Source organism: Heterodontus francisci, chromosome 6 (genome assembly GCF_036365525.1).
Source record: "Heterodontus francisci isolate sHetFra1 chromosome 6, sHetFra1.hap1, whole genome shotgun sequence".
Classification (NCBI taxonomy): Eukaryota; Metazoa; Chordata; class Chondrichthyes; order Heterodontiformes; family Heterodontidae; genus Heterodontus; species Heterodontus francisci.
Genome location: NC_090376.1, coordinates 138,995,260 through 139,018,165, shown reverse-complemented (window position 1 = coordinate 139,018,165; position 22,906 = coordinate 138,995,260).

The window sequence follows — 22,906 nt, the reverse complement described above, 5'->3', positions numbered from 1 at the left end:
AAAGTATTGCTTCGACAAAGTGTTCTTGTGTTACTGGAGTAAGACTGATTATGTTTTCATTAGTAATCTTTATAATCATGATGGGGGTGATGCGGTATGTTTGTCTCTGAGGTATTTGTGGAAGGGAAAATATAAGCATGGAAATGAAAGTATTAGCGCCACTTTCCTAGTTTTCATACATTGCAGCTTTTCTGTCCGATTCACATTAAATCATCAAATGTTGTCTTTTCGAGGGGGAGCACTGATTTTAGCTGGTTTTAAAGGATCTGTTTTTGTAGAATTCCTATTAAGTATTGGGATAAATGCTCCTGCAACACTGCACCCCATGTGTTGTTTAACAGGTGCGCGAATATTATTGTGTAATAAAACACATTTTTTTAAAAAGGGGCGGCACAGTGGCGCAGTGGTTAGCACCGCAGCCTCACAGCTCCAGTGACCCAGGTTTGGTTCTGGATACTGCCTGTGTGGAGTTTGCAAGTTTTCCCTGTGACCATGTGGGTTTCTGCCGGGTGCTCTGGTTTCCTCCCACAGCCATAGACTTGCAGGTTGATAGGTAAATTGGCTATTGTAAATTGCTCCTAGTGTAGGTAGGTGGTAGGAGAATTGAGGGAAGGTGGGGATGTAGTAGGGAATATGGGATTAATGTAGGATTAGTATAAATGGGTGGTTGATGGTCAGCACAGACTCAGTGGGCCAAAGGTCCTGTTTCAGTGCTGTATCACTGTATGTCTATGTCTCTAAATAATGGAGGCATGCAGGAAGGGCACTACAATTGTCATGGGTGATTTTTATCTGCATATTGACTGGACAAATCAGATTGGCAGAGGTAGCATGGAAGATGAATTTGTAGAGTGCATTATGGATTGTTACTTAGAGCAATACGTTGCAGAACCTACCTTGGAAGGTTATTTTAGATCTAGTAACGTGTAATGAGGTAGGATTAATAAGAGATATTGTAGTTAGGGATCCTCTAGGGGGTAGCAATCACAACATGGTAGAATTTCAAATTCAGTTTGAGGGTGAGCAACTCGGGTCTCAAGCCAGTGTCCTCAACTTAAACAAGGGCAATTACAGAGGTATGAAGAAAGAGTTGTCTAAAGCGGACTGGGAAATTAGACTAAGGGGAAAGTCAGTGGATGAGCTGTGGCAGACATGGAAGCAGATATTTCATAATACTCAGCAAAAATTTATCCCTGTCGAAAAGAAGGACTCGATGAGAAGGATGAACCACCCGTGGTTAACACACGCCGTCAAGGAAAGTATCCAATCAGAAACTAAGGCATACAAAGCGGCAAAAACTAGTGGTAGGCCAGAGGATTGGGAATTTTTTAGGAACCAGCAGCGGATGACTAAAAAGTTAATAAAGAGGGAGAAAATTGATTATGAAAGTAAATTGGCAAGAAATATAAAAACAGACAGCTTCTACGGGTATATAAAAAGAGAGTAGCTAAAATGAGCGTGGGACCCTTGGAGGATGCAACCGGAGAATTGATAATGGGGAACAAATGACAGATAATTTAAACCAATATTTTGCATCGGTCTTCACGGGGGAGGACACTATAAACATCCCACAGATATCAGATAAGCAAGGCGCTAATGGGAGGAAAGATCTTGTAACAGTCTCTATCATGAGGGACAAAGTATTTGACAAACTGATGGGATTAAAGGCAGACAAGTCGCCAGGACCAGATGGCCTGCATCCAAGGGTTTCAAAGGAAGTGGCTGCAGAGATAGTGGAGGCATTGGTCGAAATATTCCAGAACTCATTGGAGGGTCTCAGCGGATTGGAAAACTGCTAATGTGATGCCCCTGTTCAAGAAGGGAGGGAGACAAAAAACAGGAAACTATAGGCCAGTCAGCCTAACATTGGTCATTGGGAAAATGCTAGAGTTCATTATTAAGGAAGAAATAGCAGGATATTTAGAAAAGCTTAATGCAATCAAACAGAGTCAACATGGTTTTGTGAAAGGGGACTTACATTTGACGAATTTGCTAGAGTTCTTTGAGGATATAGCAAGCAGAGTTATTAAAGGGGAATCAGTAGATGCAGTGTATTTGGATTTCCAGAAGGCATTCGATAAGGTGCCACATAAAAGATTATTGCACAAGATAGGAACGCACAGTATTGGAGGTAATGTATGAGCATGGATTGACAGATCACAGAAGACAGCTTGTCGGGATTAATGGGTCTTTTTCAGGTTGGAAAGACGTAACAAGTGGATTGCCACAAGGATCAGTCCTTGGGCCTCAATTATTTACTATCTATATTAATGAGTTGGAGAAGTGGGCAGAGTGTAATATATCCGAATTTGCTGATGATACAAAAATAGGTGGGAGGGCTTGTTGTGATGAGGACATAAGGAATCTACAAGTGGATATAAATAGGTTGATTGAGTGGGCAAAGACTTGACAGATGGAGTTTAATGTAGGAAAGTGTGAGCTCATGCACTTTGATAGGAAGAATCAAAAGGCAGACTAATATTTAAACGGAGAGAGACTCCAAAAAAGTACAGCACAGAGGGATCTGGGTGTTTTTGTGCATGAAACACAAAAAGTTAGCATGCAGGTGCAGCAAGTAATTAAGAATGCAAATGGAATTTTGGCCTTTATTGCTAGGGGGTTGGAGGTTAAAAATAGGGAAATCTTGTTACAACTGTACAGGGTGTTGGTGAGGCCGCACCTGGAGTACTGTGTACAGTTTTTGGTCCCATATTTACGAAAGAATATCCTGGGATTGGAGGCAGTTGAAAAGAGATTCACCAGGCTGATTCCTGGGATGAAGGGGTTGAGTTATCAAGAACAGCTAAACAAATTAGGCCTTTATTCATTAGAGTTTAGAAGAATGAGGGGTGATCTTATTGAAATGTACAAGATTCTGAGGGGGCTTGACAGGGTAGAGAATGTTGACATGTTGAGAAGATGTTTCCACTAGTGGGGGAATCTCAAACTAAGGGACATAGTTACACTATGGGACACTCATTTAAAACTGAGATGCGAAGGAATTTCTTCTCTCAGAGGGTAGTGAACTTCTGGAATTCTCGACCCCATAGAGTTGTGGAGGCGAGATCACTGAAAGTATTTAAAGAGGAGGTAGATAGATTTTTGAAATATCGGGGAATTCAGGGCTATGAGGAGCTGGCACGAAAGAGGAGTTGAGGCAAAGGGGCAGATCAGCCATGATCTTATCGAATGGTGGGGCAGGCTTGAGGGGCCGAATGGCCTACTCCTGCTCCTATTTCTTATATAGTGCTTTGAAAATTGCATTGTGCATTTTGTTCACTTGAGGCCACCATACACACGCACACACACACACACACGGCAGTAGGGTGGCTGGAAAGTGAAAGTAAAAGGAATAAAGAAGAATCCATTGTTTTCAACAGCGTGCAGTCTCATATCTTTTACTAAACTCGGCTGAATCTTACTTCTGTCCTGAGAACACCACAAAGCCTCTCCCCTAGTCTCGAGAAACTTTGGGATAAATATCATCTATCCGGGTTTTGAGGCAGAGGTAAGGGGTTCATTTTGAACCCCGTTATCTTGTCTAGGACTTTCACATGATTCATAACTAGATCATTAATTTTACTTGGGCGGTCTTTGGTTGGAGGATTTATTGTCCATTTCATCCTATGTGAATGCTTAGAGGAAGTATCCTATCAGAATATTTACTATTTTGTGCACATTTGCATTTTCAAACCCATTAATTATCATTTATAAAGAGAAAGGACAGGTTAAATGTGTGTCAGGCACAAGACCCTTCATCAGAATGGAAACCTGAAAAGTAATGAGACATTTTATTAAGATGGGAAAATGAGAGAAAAGAGGGACGGAACAGAATCAACATTTGTGCCAATCGGGAGAGAATAATGAATAATCTGTAGACTGCTTAATAGAAACTGTCAGATGATATCAACTGAAGGAATGGTGAGACCTTAAAGGGACAAAAAGGTGAGAAAATAAGGAAAAGTAGAGAAAGACAAAGGAATAAAAGGCAAACTGCAAATGCATCAAATCTGAAATTAAAACAAAAAGATTTTGACCAAATGTAATGATTCAGGAGAAGAGAAAAAGTAGTTCAATGCTATATGCTGAATTTTATCAGCCTTGCAAAGGTAGGTCTGGAGGCAGGACTGAGAGCAAATTCTGTAAGTAGAGACTGAACATGTTCCCACCTCCGTCTGAGCACCTCTGCCGCTGACAAGGTCACCAGGGCACCAGCTACACCACCACCCCCACTCCCCACCAATGCCTGGGGAATCTTCCTGGTATTGGACCAACCCGCTGCTGAGTTGGGATGCCAGTAGCAGCTTGGAAGATGCCTCCTGCAGTAGGCTGGCGGGGGGGGGGGTGGGGGGTGGGGTGGGGGGGAGGTGCCGCCAACGATGCCTCCACTGAATCACCACAGCACAGATCCGCTGGGATGTGATGGCCACAAGCCATCCTATGGAAGAGTCCCCCTCCACACTGTTAGTCTGACAGCTGCGGCCATGCGGGATTCTTAATTTTTCCCAATGCTGCAGAGAGCGCCTCCATTTTGGGGCACCTTGCAGTTTTCTACCAGCTTCAAAGGTGCCCATCTTTCCTGTTGGGGCTGCCAGCTGGACATCGCTGCGGGCCCTCCACTGGACCATCCGCCGTCCTTAATTGGATGGGGCTCCCAGAGGCGGCATCTTAATTGGCCGCCACTAGGAAAATCACAACTGACATCCCACCATGGCCAGTCTGGATTCTCTACCTGGAATTGAAGTTGACGGTGGGCTACCAACCCAACCAGGAAAATTCAGGCCATGAGCTTATGCCCACCAGCATAAGGCATCCACCATGAAGTTCAAAAGTCCAGCTGTTCCAATCTTTCCAAAATGCCTCTTCATTTGTATTTATATAGCACCTTTCATCTCTACTGGATATCTCAAAGCGTTTTCTAGCCAATGAAGTACTATTTGAAGTGTAGTCACTGTTGTAATGCAGGAAGCACAGCAGCCAGTATAGGCATAGCAAACTCCCACAAACAGTAATGTGATAATGACCAGATAATCTATTTTTCTGATGTTGATTGAGGGATAAATAGAGGCCAAGACACAATTCACCTGCTCTTCTTTGAAATAATGCCATGGGATCTTTTACATCCACCCAAGCAAGCAGATGGAGTCTCATCCGAAAGATGGCACTTCCGTCAGTGCAGTGCTCCCTCAGTACTGCACTGGAGAGGAAGCCTTGATTTTTGTGCTCAAGCGCTGGAGTGGAACTTGCATCTAGAATCTTGTGACTCAGAGGTGAGAGTGCTACCAACTGATCACAGCCGACACATACTGAGAATCAACAGTTCTCAGGAAGAATCACACCCCCAAAACATCATAACCCATCTTTCTTCTACACAGCGGCTGACTGGTCTTCTGCGTGTTGCCAGCATTTCCATTTTATGTATGAAGCCATGTTTGACATCAATGGTTTATCAGATACACAACAACTGCCAGCTATTTATAGCTCAGGCCATTTATAGTGACCAATGGCATCCAAATCAATGAGTATTTTGCCTTTTAATTGCTACAATAAAGATCTTCAATGCTCTAAAATGGACTCTTACCCGGAAAGCCAATTATTAGCGACCTGTTGAAAGTTTTGATGAAAAGTCACAGACCTGAAAGGTTAACTCTGTTTCTTTCTCCACCGATGCTGCCACACCTGTTGAATATTTCCAGCCCTTTCTGTTTTTACTACAGACGTTTATTCAGTGACCTGTATAAATCCATGTTTGGCTTTGGACTATCTGCACTGCAACCTGAATTAATTTGAAACATACTGCAGGCTAGAGTGGGATTAATCTGGATTTATATTGAAAATATTTGCATTTCAAATAGCATTAACCTAAGTTAACCTTCTAAGTGAATCTAAAATAGATCAAACTGTATTTCTACTTGCACTATTATTTCATTTTTGTGTTTGAATAATTAACTTTCACACCACAGTGAAATTTTGTGAATGAAATGCACAAAAGCTACATTCACTTGACAGGAACCTTAGCAAAATAGTTCACTTAAAATTCACAGAAAAACAAATCAGCTGAACAACCATCAATATTTAATATTACTTAGATAGCATTACAACAACTGACCACTGAAAAATTACTTCAAAAATGCATCATTTTGATCATGAGCATTGTTGCAAAAATTATGCGTGGCTCTTCCAACTTCAGAGACCCAAAAAAATCAAACCCGCTTTCATGAAGATATAGCTCCTTGAAGTAGATAAACTAAATAATTTGGAGATAATAATAGATAATATGTGGTGCCCATACAGTGTCAGGCAAACCCCCCACCTGCCAAGACTGAGGCACACATTATTTCGCCACATGAACATTAAAACTTAAAATTGCAAGCACTGACTAGAAGGACATTTGCATAGTACGAGCAATGTTGGAACAATGGGGACCCAATTGTTGCTTCCCCAATATACAGAAGAAGTGGTCAGACCAGTTTTAGTCGCATGACTAATGTGTTGTTGTCGAGTTTTGAACTGAGAGTTTTAAATTAGAGAAAACAGGATTTGAACGGAGACAAAGCTGTGTGCTCATGAAGTAAAGATCTCTCCTGGAACTGAAACAAGAAGACCTCTCTCCTGCCTGCTTCCATCTCCTTCCCACAGAACTGACTCTTGTGAAAACACGTGAAACTCAAAGAGAGAAAGGTTTCCTACATGAACAAGGTTCTAAGAAGACTATTGGGCCCCAATGAAACGCAAGACTACTTACAAAAGGACTATAGTGAGCTCGAAGCATCGTAACAAGATATTGCCTCAAACTGTTCCACCTTATCTTTTCTTCTCTTTTCTGTCCCTATTTGCATGTGGGTATCACATGTGCATGCTAGCGTGGGCGCGTTGTATATCCGTAGGCATGAACCGTATTAGAGTTTAAGTTTTAAGTTTTAATAAAATTTCATCTTTCTTCTTTAAACCTGAGAAAGCCTGTGTGAACTGGTTTCTTTGCCTTATAATTGGAAAACTGTAAACAAGGATTTACAAAGGGGGAGCACAAAAAAATTAAAGCCTGTTACACTAAGATCAGGTAAAGATAGCAAAAGACCCCTAGACACATTTCTCACCTGGTCATAACAACAGCATAAGGCCTTGAACTTGACTGCCAATCAGGATTTCATGAGTTTGATTCTAAGGAGCGCTGTCACAAAAGAAAGCTGACTATGAGAACTAAAACAGTTAGATCTCACTAGGTGAGTGAACTGAACAAACTTCTCCTAATGTACTGCAAATAGGTTCCCCTGATGTCTGGTTAGAGCTGTTAGATTATGAATGTATCTGCCATGTTGGCTTAATTGACCAGTATTCATAAAAGCAGAAGATCAAAGAGTCACTGAAGAAGCCATCAGGGTCTTTCTTTGTTTCTCTGAAATATGACAGCTGTTTCTCCTTGAACTGTTGATCTTTATGCAAATCAATTAAACTCATTTTGATTCTGGTGCATCATGTCATTTAGCTAATTGTTTGAGAAATAAGTAAATCCTTGACTCTGATATATGCTAGTTTACCTCACGCTGTGGCTTGACAGTTATTCACTTGCATGATTTATGGAATTTCCTCAAAATGGAGGATACTTTTAACACACCACAAATCAATCAAATTTGAAGTGCTTTTTTGTGAAATTAGAGGTTATATTTCTCAACTGCATCACTGCACCACTTAATTTTTGTCAATGATCATTTATTTGACTCATACTAATATAAGCACTGTTCAATTGCTGTGCAAGTGGTAACATTTCCCAACAAAATATATTCAGAAAGGTGGCACATTGCTCTATTTAATTCCCAGCAAAGCAGTAATTATCTTTATATATACATACGCGAACCTTATTATGAGGTTTCTGCAAAGTTGTAAATTTGCTGTTTCAGTCACATACTGTTGACAGGCAATTATGTTTACAGCTGAACAGCCCAAATTATTCGTCACATCTACCAGATGGGGTACTTCTAATGACTGCTCTAAAATACGTAATTAGTATTAACTTACGTTCCACATTTCAAACTCAGATTGTAACAGTATTCATTCGAAAGATCTACCTTTGTAAATAATCACAGAGGGATGTTGCATTACGGCTTCTCTGTGTGACCTTGAAATCACAAAAGTTCACAGTTAATTTCTGATTTTTAATCATCAGATAAAACAATTGTTGGAATTATAAATGTCAATTGGCAGCTAATTCCTACAACAAGCCATTTTAGATCTAAAAATGGTTTTCTAATTATATCTTTAAAGTTTTTTTAACATTTCAAATTAAGATTTGATTTTAAAAGAATGTTTACTGATTTATTTATTTCTGCATTCATTAAAAAGCATTGTGTAGAGGATTGTTAAGGGTCTAATTGACAATTAAATTGTCTGCTAGTGTTTAATAAAGAGGTTGCATGCAATTTTTGTTTAATTTCCTTGCACCAATCTAGCTTAACAGAGTAAACAAGTCCTTGCTGAGGACCACAAGAGGAGGAAGAGGCAGAGAAGGAGGCGAAGGGCCATGTAGAGCATCAGAGGCGCAATGGTAGACAGACCTGGGAGGGACGCCCATTGTCATGTAATTGAACAATGCTTTTGAGAGACATGCTCAATGATTTCACATGATGTACCTTCCAGAACTTAGGATCCTTCAGACAGTCCATCATCTGTGTTCAATCCTTCCCAATGAAGATCATAATAAAAAATGCACCAATTCCACCACTACCCAATGACCATAATCGCTGTAGATCAAAAACAAAATATGTGTAAACATGACAAAAATGTCACTGAAAAAAAATTAAGCCGTTCACCTGGTACCTACTCTTAGTGGCTATCTATAATACTCTTGCATAATCTAGTACTTCTACAACGTGCAACTCCAATGGCAGCAACAGGCGAGGTGGTAGGCTGCTATAATTTTGAAGAGGGCAGTTCAGATGTTCTCCTGCGATGTCCTTGAGTGGCTCATGAAGGTCCTGCCTGAGACTGCATTATCTCAGCATGGACTTCAGCAGTGTCTGCCTTCTGGCTGACAGGCAACTGCAGGAGCAATGGTGGCGTGTTGGGTGAGGGAGCAGGAACGGTGTCACCTTGAAAGAAGCCAGTAGGCTCCTGTTTCATGATTCTAACACAACTATCACAGGCTCCCTGTTCAGCCCAGCCAGTCACCTTGTGGAGGACAGATTGCTGGGCATCAGAAACACTCTGCAAACCCCTGTCAATTGAGGAGCCTAGCGTCACCATGACAACTGCTTGGGCTTCCATTGCAGTCAGTGCAAGGTGCAAGGATTGTAGTCCTCAATCATCATATTTTGCATGATGTTGGGATCCACAAGCTGCTGGCTGGAATTCTCCAGCCTTTCCACACTGCAGAGGATGTGGTCCAGGCTCTGTGTTCAGTATCTGAGCTGTTGGCTGCGACAGTGAAATCGAGTGATGGTATGGCTTCACCTTCACTGTCTTCCTGCACTTTCGCCAATTCCTGGGAAGTTTGGAGTCCTTGGGAATCTGAAAGGAAGAAAGGGACTGTTGTGGCGAGGGGTGATAAGAAAGTAATAAGTGCATGCTTACAGCATCAACAGCTTTTCAATCAGAAGAGACTGTGGGATGAGGGAGAAATGGAATGAGAGAAGGAGAATCAGGTTGCAGATACCCTCATAGTCAATGGTTTCAGCCTTGTTGGTGGCCAGGGCCTCAGCAATGAGCATCCCATATTGGCCAGCGTTGGCTCCCCCATAGGGATTAGAATATGCAGGCCCATCACTCCCCCTTCGGTGAGCTCCTGCTACCCCCAGTTATCTGCAACCTTCTCTTGCAAGAGAGAGAGAGATGTGTGTCAGTGAGCATTGTTTTAATCTGTTTGGGTGATATGGAAGTCATAGTTGTATAGTTGGCAGTGTGTGAAAGCCGTGCGATTTGGGTTTGAGGCATGCAACAGTGCTAAGTGCGTGAGAGTGAAGTGAAGCATAAGAATGTTAAGGTTGAGTCTTAATTGATCAACATTGTTGGTAGGTGAGTGATGTGGGTGTGATGAATTAAGCAGTGGAAGAGGCTAGTGGTGTAATTGGTAGGATATAGCATTTGAAGATGCATTCATTGACCTTGATCACTTGTGTGAGATCAGTAAACTTCTTGCACTTTATCCATGGTCTTGATGATATATTGCTGGCCTTGACCCTCTGTTATTGCTTGCCACTGCCTTCTGAGCATGTGTCTGTCATGATAGCTGTCATGATGATGAGCAGGCAGCACACAGTTGAATGGATGCAGGATCATAAGCTTTGTAACTGTTTTGGGGACTGACCAATTTCATAGAATCATTGAATAGAATCATAAAATGGCTACAACACAGATGGAGGCCATTTGGCCTGTCGGGTCGATGCTGGCTTTCTGAAAGAGCAATTCAGCTAGTGCCACTCCCTTGCCCTTTCCCCGAAGCACTGCAATGTTTTTCTCTTCGTTTGGTTATCCAATTTCTTTTTGAAAGCCACAATGGAATCTGTCTCCACTGTCTCAGGTATTCCAGATCCTAGCCAGTCGCTGTGTAAAAAAATGTTTTCTCATGTTGCCTTTGTTTTTTTTGCCAATAACCTTAAATCTATGTCCTCTGGTTCTTGACCCTTCTGTCAAAGGGAACAGTATCTCTCTATCTACCCTGTCGAGACCCCTCATGATTTTTAACACCTCTATTGTGATGTCCTTGGGGCTTGAGTGAGGTTTAGCCCAGTTTGATATGAGGCGAAGACCGAGAGACAAAGACTGCAGCAGCTGAACATAAATTCTTCTCTTTATATTCTGTCTTAGTTTTCACTTTCTTTTTGCTAGCATGTGTATTGTACAGCAGCCTCTAGAGTACACAATGCACAATGCAATTGCAATTTCAAAACACTACATCGATCAAATCTCCTCTCAATTTTCTCTTCGTTGAGGAGAACAACCTCAGCTCCTCCAATTCGTCCTCATAACTGAAGTCCTTCACCCCTGAAACCATTCTCTTAAATCTTTTCTGAATTTTCTCTAAAGTCTTCACATCCTTCCTAAAAGGTGGTGCCGAGAATTGGACACAGTACTCCATTTGTTACCCCTGCTGATTGTAGTGTTGATGATGATGATGATGAGAGATACAGCACTGAAACAGGCCCTTCGGCCCACCGAGTCTGTGCCGACCATCAACCACCCATTTATACTAATCCTACACTGCCATATTCCTACCAAACATCCCCACCTGTCTCTATATTTCCCTACCACCTACCTATACTAGTGACAATTTATAATGGCCAATTTACCTATCAACTTGCAAGTCTTTTGGCTTGTGGGAGGAAACCGGAGCACCCGGAGAAAACCCACGCAGACACAGGGAGAACTTGCAAACTCCACACAGGCAGTACCCAGAATCGAACCCGGGTCCCTGGAGCTGTGAGGCTGCAGTGCTAACCACTGTGCCACCCTTAATTGTAGAACAGATGCATGGTAAATTATTCTCTTCAGTCTATATCATCCAATGTGTCCACTTTTTAAAAATGGTTGTTCGAAGGCCACATCCATGAAATCCTACAATTAAAATTTCAACAAAAATTGGATTAAATATGACTAATGTATGTACACAGAAGTTTTTGCAATTAGCCTTATGTTAAATATTCCCTTTAAAGTATCAGGTTTGTTTTATATAGCACTGAGAGCCTATCAAACTTCAATATTGAGCCAGTCATATAATTAAAAAAACGCTACCTGCTGCGAAACTAGATTACATCTCGTCTCAATCCCATCCCATCCCAAAACATATAAATTTATGTTTTATGTGTTCAATGTTGCAAAACCACGAAGGAATGAAAAATACTTAGCTGGGCCAGTGGATACACTGCTGAATCCATTAGCAAGAAAGAATTCAGGTTTTAAAATTGATTTATATTCAACCTTTCTTTTGAAAGCCAAGATGCTATCAGTCAGAAAGTGGGCCATTTATCTCAACAAAGAAAACATCCCACAACTCCACATAGAAGGATGCACGGGATAATGGATGAGCCACAACGGGGCTTATTTCCCAAAGTCAGCACCTTGTCATTTAAATGCTGTGTACTGGGCTTTGTGCCACATACACACTGCTCAAGGCTGACTCAACTGGATCTTCCAGGGTCATTCAAATTACATATTCATCACAAGCTTCCAGCTAAATTGGGCTTCCAACTGAGTGTTCCTACAGTGCGAGGGAGGAATTTGGTGCAGCAACAGTTGGTATAAGGCTAATCACTCTCTTTTCTCACTCACTCTCACACAAGCACATATTCAAGCACTACATTAGAACATACAGTATATTACCATGCAAGCACTGGTAAAGGGTATCTTACAGGCAGCAAGGTCTTGGTGAAATGGAAGTAACTAGCATCTCACAAGACCCTATGTCATTGACTTTATCTTTGTCAAGCACCAGCACTGGTACATTGACCTCAGAGGCCTTAAATTGTCAATGGAGCACCAGATTTGTCACAGTGAGTCTGCAGGCACATGTGGTGTTAGCAGTGGTGAAGAGGAACCTATTGTCTTTTCTCCTGCAAATCAAAGTTTAAAGCTATGCTCTCTACTCATTACTAAAATTATTTACTTACTGGGCCATCCTTTTTTTTCTATTTTGTGGTTTTAGAATACTGAGTGCATTAAGCATAAGTTAACAGGCATTGGCATTTATTGTTTGTGACCCTGATTCATGTTTTTTATAATAAGACTAACACAATGTCTAAGCTGATACTCTTTCAGTACTAACGTCACAAAAATGAAACGGTTGTAGAGCCCAGAAACTTAGACCATTATGGGGCCTGCACATAAAGTAAATTTTCCATCTCATTACAATAGGTTCATTGGAACTGCAGTCCACAATAGAAATTATTGGAAACTCAACAAACAGCAGCTAAGCCCAAGTGATGAAGGTTCATACTACTTGTATGGAGGTTTTGGGTTCAAATCTCTTGCCCGCCTTCAATATTCTAGAGAATAGGATAGAAAGAGACAATTCAGATTGCTTCATAAATCTTATTGCTGCCCAGTGGACTGGTTTCATGCGCATCAGTAGGCATCAGTAGACCATGCCGCTTCTAAGAGTTTTTATTGATGCCCAGCAGCCTCATTTTCTCCTTTTGCTGGGGAGGCATCTAAAAGGAGCATTCGAAGACGCACAACATACACTGTGACTAAGGGGAAGCACCAGGTTAAAAGACAGCACAGTCACATATACAGATCACTAATAGAAAAGTTAATTAGTTGCATTTCATTGAAACTTTGTCCAGAGAGTCCACTTTTCTAATGGTGTAGAGGAATATCGCAGCAAATCAGAAGAGGTTTCTCATGATGCTGAGAATATTGGGATGCAAAGGAGAAAACTGACAATGGTGTTTTGGATTACAGCAGTGTACACACATTTGGATAGAACTGTTGGTGTATTTGATGGTTCCATTGATGAAACCCTGGTATGCATCTCTATTTAGCTGCAAAGGAGTTTCACCAGAGATATCTTCAGGATTAATGCCAGTGCCTTGTTCTGCCCTTGCCTGAAGGCCTCCTTCACACCACAATCAGCATCTACAGGTGATAGAGTTGTGTAGCATGAAGCAGACAATAATGATTTTATGAGATTATGGCAGGTTGTGCTATAATACAGCTTTCAAACCTGTTAAGCATCTGAAAATTTGCTTGAAAGTGCACTCAGTATTGATCCTGCATGGGTAGCTGCATTCACCTGATTTTGTGGCTGTCACAAGAGTATCCTGAATCAAGGCTGAAGAAGGCATCCTGGAATTTTAGGAACCATCCTTCAAATAACTCAGATGCAGACGATTTGCCCTAAAATATAGGAATCATGACTGTAGTCTATGAAGTGAGTGTCAACCTGCATTAGCCTGTGTTGCTGATCCCTGACTACCTGTACATTGAAGGGATGAAACTCCTTGTGGTTCATGAACATCATGGCATTGTGTATAGGAGCTTGCATCACCGTAGTAGTATCAATAATGCCCTGGATAATCCAAGATCACACAATAATTCTTTAACATTCAACTTTGTAACCTTAAATAGACACACACCTACATTTGGAAATATATATTAGATTACTTTTTTGGGTAAAATAGGGCTGATTTTATGGAATTGCCAAACCAGTAATACATATTAGGAATTTGAGATCAAATTCCCCATGATTTTTCTCCAATACGGTTATTGATTAGAAAATTATGCAGAGTGTATTTACAATCTCTTGATGGACACTGTTGAGAGGCTCTGTGCTAGAAGTACTTCTTGATAAAAATGCTTCTGATGTTTTTAACCTTAATGGGTGCAGTGGGGGGTTGGGTGGCAGAGGAGAGTGGTTTAAGCAGATAGTTGGTAGTGCATAAAATAAGCAATGATAATCCTGGAATAGTAGGTGCACTTATTTTGTAGAAGAGAGTGAGACCTGAGAGTATTTATAACTAGTTAAAACTACCTATCTTTGCTTATCTTGGAGCAGTAGCCTGAAAGCTGCAGGCAATGTTAAGCATCTTGACTATGCTCCAGGTCCAATACTACCCATGAATAACAACACAGGACAACCACTAAAATATTATACACACTCAGCTCCAGTTAGAGGAGTTAATGCTGCACCAATTAGTGTGCACTGCAAAAATGGCACCTTCCATCATTGCTTTTATTAGCATTCTTTCAATTGGCTCCCCCGTACTTAAAAAGTGAAGGGATTGGGTTCATCTATAAGAATTTGCTGAGGTCCCAGTGATGACTCTAAAAACTGAAAAGAGATGAAGATAGCTATCAGTGTACTTACTCTGCTCAGGATGGGGGATGTCACATATTTTCATTGATAAACCTCACAGTATCTGCAATAAGCCATTTTTATTTTCATAATATTTAGCATGTCTTTTTATAGACTAAGTATCTATGGGGGAAAGATTCACTCAAAATGGTGCTAAGCAGATTTACCTTGATGCACGGGGACAGGCTGTGCCATGAGCCAGTACTTGGGCGGCCTGCAACGTTTCCTGCCCATGGAGAATCAATGTAAGTCTGCATAGCATTTCTAGAAGCAAAGCTACCCAAAAAAAAATCTCCACCATTAGCACATTAGCTTCGACATGGCAAAACATTGTGGGTGCTGGTAGTCTGAAAAAAAAACAGAAAATGCTGGTAAACATTCAGCAGGTCAGGCAGAATCTGTGGAGAAACAGAAACAAAGATAACATTTCAGGTTGATGAACATTCAACATGAAGGAAGATATTAGAAATGAACAGTTCTTATTACGGAGCTGGGGGAAATTGAGAACAAGAAAAGAGTACCTTTTATGATGACCAGACGTCCCAATGTGCTTTACAGCCAATGAAGTACTTTTGAAGTGTTTCTTTTTTCTTTCTTTTGGGCCTCCTTATCTCGAGAGACAATGGATATGCGCCTGGAGGTGGTCAGTGGTTTGTGAAGCAGCGCCTGGAGTGGCTATAAAGGCCAATTCTGGAGTGACAGGCTCTTCCACAGGTGCTGCAGAGAAATTTGTTTGTTGGGGCTGTTGCACAGTTGGCTCTCCCCTTGCGCCTCTGTCTTTTTTCCTGCCAACTACTAAGTCTCTTCGACTCGCCACAATTTAGCCCTGTCTTTATGGCTGCCCGCCAGCTCTGGCGAATGCTGGCAACTGACTCCCACGACTTGTGATCAATGTCACACGATTTCATGTCACGTTTGCAGACGTCTTTATAACGGAGACATGGACGGCCGGTGGGTCTGATACCAGTGGCGAGCTCGCTGTACAATGTGTCTTTGGGGATCCTGCCATCTTCCATGCGGCTCACATGGCCAAGCCATCTCAAGCGCCGCTGACTCAGTAGTGTGTATAAGCTGGGGGTGTTGGCCGCTTCAAGGACTTCTGTGTTGGAGATATAGTCCTGCCACCTGATGCCAAGTATTCTCCGAAGGCAGCGAAGATGGAATGAATTGAGACGTCGCTCTTGGCTGGCATACGTTGTCCAGGCCTCGCTGCCGTAGAGCAAGGTACTGAGGACACAGGCCTGATACACTCGGACTTTTGTGTTCCGTGTCACTTTTGAAGTGTAGTCACTGGTATACTGTGTTATGATTGAGGCGGGAGGAGTGCACTGTTTATTCTTGTCCCATTTCTACACAAGTCACAACATATATTTAAAATGTCCCCACATATTGATGCGGCCAATCATATACTCAATTTTTCCCAGAAGAAAACACACTAACTAGGTTTCTTTACCGAACAACAAAATTATCATTTTATTATAAAACAATCTCAACTAGTAATGAAGTAAATCATAAGCACACAGATTAAATTTTTAAGTCCCAACATTAAATTTTACAATTCCCTTTTTACCTTAGCCCATCTCACACACTCACACACACTCACACACACATACACTCTCACACACACTCTCACACACACATACACTCACACGCCCATACCCATACACACTCACACACATACATACACACACATACTCTCACCCACCCATACGCACACACACACACCCATACACATACATACGCACACACACATACACACACACTCCCTGATAAACACACACACTCACACCCAAACACTCACACCCGCTCACACACACTCACACCAGTTAACCAAACAAAAGTGATTTTAAAAAAAATCAGAGCTCTGTTACAGATAAAGAAAAACTTGGGCAGATTACTTGCTCATTTTTTGAAGAAAACAGCAGATGAGATATGTTGTTGCAAAACTGGCATACAGTACAACTTCTGAGTACACGTAGACAGGTCACTGAGATCTATTAGAACAGCTATTTTCAGGAGCAGTTGAAAAGTAATTTATCAGGCTTTCTTCAAAGACAAGAGTGTCTCCAAAGAATTATAAGGTCTAATCTATGACATGTACCTTTGATGTAGGCAAAATATAGTGTACAAAATAGGATGGTTTTCAATAGTTCTTCAGAGAGCTCAAAAGGTACTGAAACCAAAAAGCTGCACTCTATATTTAGTCAGGCTGAACAGTGTGTGTGTATTAATAAAGTTTGTTCTGTATACTCCACCATAAAGTGTCTCGTGCTCACTCAAAGTGTGTTGTTGTGAACCATAGAAGGAAAGAGATTGAATGCTAACAATAGGAAGGGATATGGGATAGAGTAGGACAATAGAGTTGATGTACAAGTTCAGCTATGATCTTATTGGAGGCAGAGCAGGCTTGATGGACCATATGGTCTACTCCTGCTCCTATTCCTTATGTTTTTATATTCTTAACAAGGGAACTAGTAGTAACTCAACCCTATTCTCAGATATATGTTGGCAAGCCTTACTTTCCATTTTTAAGACAACCAAAAGACTATGATCAAAGAATACCAGCTGGGAGACAGTGAAGTTCGGGACAGCATTCTACGAGGGAATTTGAACGTATACAGCAACTGAGAACGAGGACAAATATACTCCTATCAGTTTACTGCAATATTCAGGTTAACAGGCAATTGTGTTGTTTCTTGATTATGAATTCTCCACTGATGGTTTTATTAAAATGACATCTTTGCTGAAAAAGAAGGCTACAGTTCATACATTATGCTGTATTGTGCAGTGCAGAAGTAAAATATAAATTGCATAATTTTACCAAAGGTGAAATGCACATTTTTTTGTCAGTTGATCTATGATGTCTAATTCTGGCTCCTCCCCAAACATTCACTGAATGGCCAATAGAGTTCTTTAGGGCTGGGTATGATTGTATGACACCTTTTGATTCTTTAAATGTAGTTAACAGCAGCAGATGATCTTGTTAATGTCAAGAAGATTAGTAAAAATAAGCTGTGCGCAAGAAAACTAAAATTTTTCCAATAAAAATGTGTTACTTTCAACATACTAATTATTTTTTCATTGTACCAAACTTCTTAACTTATTCTCTATAGAATGCATTTTTCCCAAATCTTGTTATCTTCATTTATTTTGTAAAGTTACCATCTAATGTCTTCCTAGGGCTGAAGGCTTTGATGGAAATGATTCTAAATAGTGGTGTTATTGGTAAACAATAACAACTTGCAGTTAAATAGCACCTTGAACACAGAGTAAAACATTCCAAAAGCTTAACAGAGGCATTATCAAACAAAATTTGGCACTGAGCCACATAAGAAGATACTGGGACATATGACCAAAAAATTGGTCTAAGTGGTAGGTTTTAAGGAACGCCTTAAAAGAGGAGAGCAAGGTTCCTGATTCATGAGCAGCTTTCATTCTGCTCCTTAAGTTAATGATTTAAAATTAGCTTGGAATAGAAAGTTGAATCTCTCTGGTGGTTGGAAAAAACCCAAAATGAAATAACTCTAAACAACATCAATCTGTTCTTTGTGGGCATCTCCCCTAACAGATTTTCCTGTAAAGCAGGATTAATTGGATATTTTTATTTAGATTTTACCAAAAAGGTAGATGGTATAGGATAATTAAATGATCATATTGATGCAGTAAAGACTGTTTTTTGATATTAGAGTTGAAGCAGCTTATGCTTATTAAGGCATTACTGATAAAACTCCGGAGGGTATGAAAAAAGTGGGATAACTTCATCTACCTCTTAATTTTCTTTATCCTATTTCTAAAGCACTCTTTAAATTTAGACTATCTTTGATTAGAAAAATAAGATTCTACAGTTTTATTTATTTCTGTGCAGACCTTCAATAGTGCTGCTTAATTGATTTGCCAAGAGGTGTGCTTGGACATAAAGTCTCTGCGCAGGTTATCATATATCTGTTATATGGTTTGAAGGTCTGAGGCTGGGAACTGCATGATATGCTTATCTATCGAAAGGAATAATTGCTCTTTCTCTCTGAATGCCTATGCGTTCTAGCGGTAATGTCTTCCAGCTTACAAGGAGAGTTAGTTTAGTGAATGCCACCAAATGGTAGAATGCACATTGATTTCTAAATATTGCCATTGACTGAGGCAGTCATTGAGATAACAGAAAACTGATAACACTTGAAATTTAATTATTGCACAACTGTTATTACTGAGAATTAATTTGTGTAAATCCTAGATGCAGAGGGAATTCAAAATAGTACTTTATTGGCAATATTTCCTTGCGTCCGTTAATGTTTTCTATAAATGCTAGCTTGTTTTAATAGATATATACAGCCTGGTGCCAGCCAGTTCAGTATATGACATTATTCGTCACGCCAAAGCAAATTCCCATAATTAAACTCCATACCTATTAAATTTTCCAAACTGTTTGTTGGTCTGTTCCTTAAAAGAGAATGGCCAACTCCCACAGTGAACCTCAGTGTTGTTACTATGTTGCTGATTTTGGTAGTTGATCCTTTAGCATAAGCTCTGAGCTACATTTAGACCCTAATTGGATTAACAATTAATATTTTCCCAACTTGGAAAAGGGCACTGATAGCTTGTAGCTTTCATTCCTAATGGACAAACATGTTGACTTCATAAAAAATATAGGAATGTGCTGGACCAATGCAGTTCATCTGTCTAGTTTAACGCAGCATAGCATTTTCTTGCCAGAAAAAACTTCCAACATCGGAATTTTGCGTTGCATTCAAAAAGATTTGTGAATAAAGGATCTACTTAGAAAGAAGGAACATGCATTTGTGTAGCATCTTTCTTCACAGGATGTCCCAACATGCCTCATAGCCAATAAAATTATTTAGAAGTGTAGTTACTGCTCTAATGTAGGGAAATATAATACAAGACAACCTTCCATTAGTAGCAGTAAGATAAATGAACAGATAATCGTTTGTTGGTGATGTTGGTTGACGGATGAATATTGGCCAGGACAATTGGAGAATTCCGCTGCTCATTCAATAGTGTGCTGTGGGATTTTTCTCCATCCACCTGGCAGACAGGTTTAATGTCTCATCCAAAGAACAGCACCTTCCAAAACCCCCTCAGAGCCCACAACTTTCCAATTTATTGGCAAGAGCGTTGCCACTGAGGAGCAAATAAGATTTCATCTACAGTTCTATACTGAACAGATACAGATTAGACAGCAGATAGTAGGATTAGACCTTACCAAGAAAAACTGTTATTCATCATATACTGATCTCAAGTTATTCTGTTTTATTTTTACATTCAGTTGCTGCTGCTACGCACAGCAGCACATGTATTCTGTTTATAAGCCACTTTGGGTGAAGCATGGCAATGATTTATGCAGATCGTTCTCCATCAGTTGCACTTTGGATATATTTAGGGCAATCTAAGCAACAGTGTTTCAACTCCAGCTGTTCCTCAATAATGTTAAACTCTTCTGTTTACATTAGTAAAGTAAACAATGAGAGAACTGTGATTGAAAATGAACAGAGATTAATATCAAGCTGCCTGCATCGTTGATAATGAACCTCAGGTAAGAGTTGGGAGGGGGAAATTGCATCAGGCTATGGGGAATGATCACAACTCTTGTGGAGTCATGGAGCAATCTTACTCCTCCTGGCATCTTAATAACAGTTCAATGAAATTAATGTTACCTTATAATGGCCCAACACCTGTCCTGCTTAACAGTGACTAATTACAGCAAGGGGCTTTTCAACGGGTGTTTGGCTCCTATTTTACATATTTAAGGGGCCTTAGACCTGTTTTAGGCATCCACTCAATTTACCAACCAATGGAAATAATTTATCTATGTTTACCTTGTCATTCTTTTTATTATTTTGAACTCTTCTATCAAATTCCAGCTCAATTTTCTCAGTTTGAGAGCACAGAGTAACCTTTGAAAGGTCTTCCATGCAGTCAGTGCAGATTGAAAAATCTTTGCAGTGGGAGAATGTGATGATCAACCATTGGGTTGGACCCTTGATAATTTACCCTTACAGACCTTACCACTTGAGTTTTCTGTTTTAGCTCGAATTCTGTCTGGCTGGTAGATCCGTATTGCAGGTTCTCATATCCTTAGGAACCCAGAACAACAAACAGCAATCCTAATCATCGCTTTACACAGAATCATCATGACCCCTTTACTTTTATATTCAATGTATTTTAACCACAAAATCACATTTGCTTATTTAAGCAGCTCACTTTTAAGAATTATGCATTTTTACACACTTTGCTCTTCCAATGATTATGAAATTCATCATTTCAGGTACATTTCGTTATTCTTGTTCTCATATTTTTTTCCATACAGAACTGTATCTATTACTACTTGTCTTCTCTTTCTCCTAGCCTGGCGGTGTCCTCCTGTAGAATCTTGCACTTTTCCTGGCACTTTGCTGCTCCATCCAGCTAGGTATTTCAGTAAACTTTGACAATCACTCCTTTACTTCCAAGTTAAGAGAAAATATTTTGGTTGATCACACATGATGTTAAAAATGGGGAATATAGACCAATTGTAGATTGGAATCAATGTACTGATTGGATGAAGAATGCAGACATAATTCAGTCCAATGTGAAAGTAATATATTCAACCCTTATTTAATATTCCCGTAAAAAATTGCAATCCCACATACAGTTGGGAAAGTACTTTTGTAAACTTTTTACACTGCCCGGGACCAGGAGCAGCCAATGAGCCTCAGACTACAGGTAAATGGAGGTGGGCTCACCGGGGCCAGTCAGGCAGGCTCCAGCGAGGGACAGGTTGTTGAGTGCAGGGGAGTGGGTGTTGGCGCAGCGGCAGCCTTTGCTAATGGGGCCCTCTGGGAAGCAACCTTTTATCCAAGCAGGAGGGTCCCTCCCCCCCGACAGCCCACAAGGAGGCCGCCTGGTTTTTAAGGGAAGAGGCCCTTAAGTGACCATTAATTGGCCAATTAAGGGCCTCAACTGGACTCTGGGCAGGAAGGCCATCTTCGGCCTTCCCCGCCCCTGACAAAATTAAATGGCATCAAAAAGGAGACGGGCACTCCATCCCCCACCTTGCCTCGCTATTTCATTGCGTCCCCTGCCTCCCTGCTCATCCATAGAGAGCTGATAAAATTCAGCCCAATATCTCTGCATGAATAATAATGGACAAAAACTACTCATGGGAGGAGGCTCCATGAACACCCCCATCCTCAACAATGGTGCAGCCTGACACGTAAGTGCAAAATACAAGGCTGAAGCGTTCACAGCCATCTTCAGACAGATGTGCTGATCCATCTCGGTCTCCTGCTTAGGTCTGCACAATCATAGATGCTAGTCTTCAGCTATGTGATAGCAAGGAATGGCTGAATGCACTGGATACAGCAAAGGCTATGGACCCTGACAACATTGTTAGTCAAGCTGTTAGAGTAAAACCAGGACTTTGGCATTTCCTTGACAAAGTGGACAATTGCCCAAATATGTCCTGTCCATTAAAAACAAGACAACTTCAATCCAGCCAATTATCACCCTATCAGCCTACTCTCATTGTCAGCAAAGTATTGGAAGTTTTTGTCCTCAATATTATAAAACAGGACATTCACGAAAGCCTGCTCACATCTCTGCTCTCACTTTGGGTTTCACCAGCACCACTCAGCTCCAGATCTCATTCCACACATGGACAAAAGGCCTGAATTCCAGAGGTCAGGTGAAAGTGACTGCCCTTCAGGCAACATTTGATCCAATGTGGCACCAAGGAGCCCTAGTAAAACTGAAGTCAATGAGATTCTGGGGGAAAGCTCTCACTGGATGGTGTCATGCTGAGCACAAAGGAAGATGGTTGGCATTGCTGGCAGCCAATCATCTCAGCCCCAGCACATTGCTGCAAAAGTTCTTCACGGTAGTGTCCTAGACCTATCCATCTTCATCTGCTTCATTAACAACCTACCCTCAAGCTTCATGTCAGAAGTGGCAATGTTCATTGATGGTTGCAGTGTTCAGTACCATTCCGAATTTCTCAGGTAATGTGCCCATATCCAGCAATACCTGGACAACATCAAGCTTGGGCTGATAAGCGGCAAGTAACATTCACACCATATAAGTGAATAAGAGTATCCTCCAGCTACAGCTCTAGCAGTGGCCATTACTCTCGGT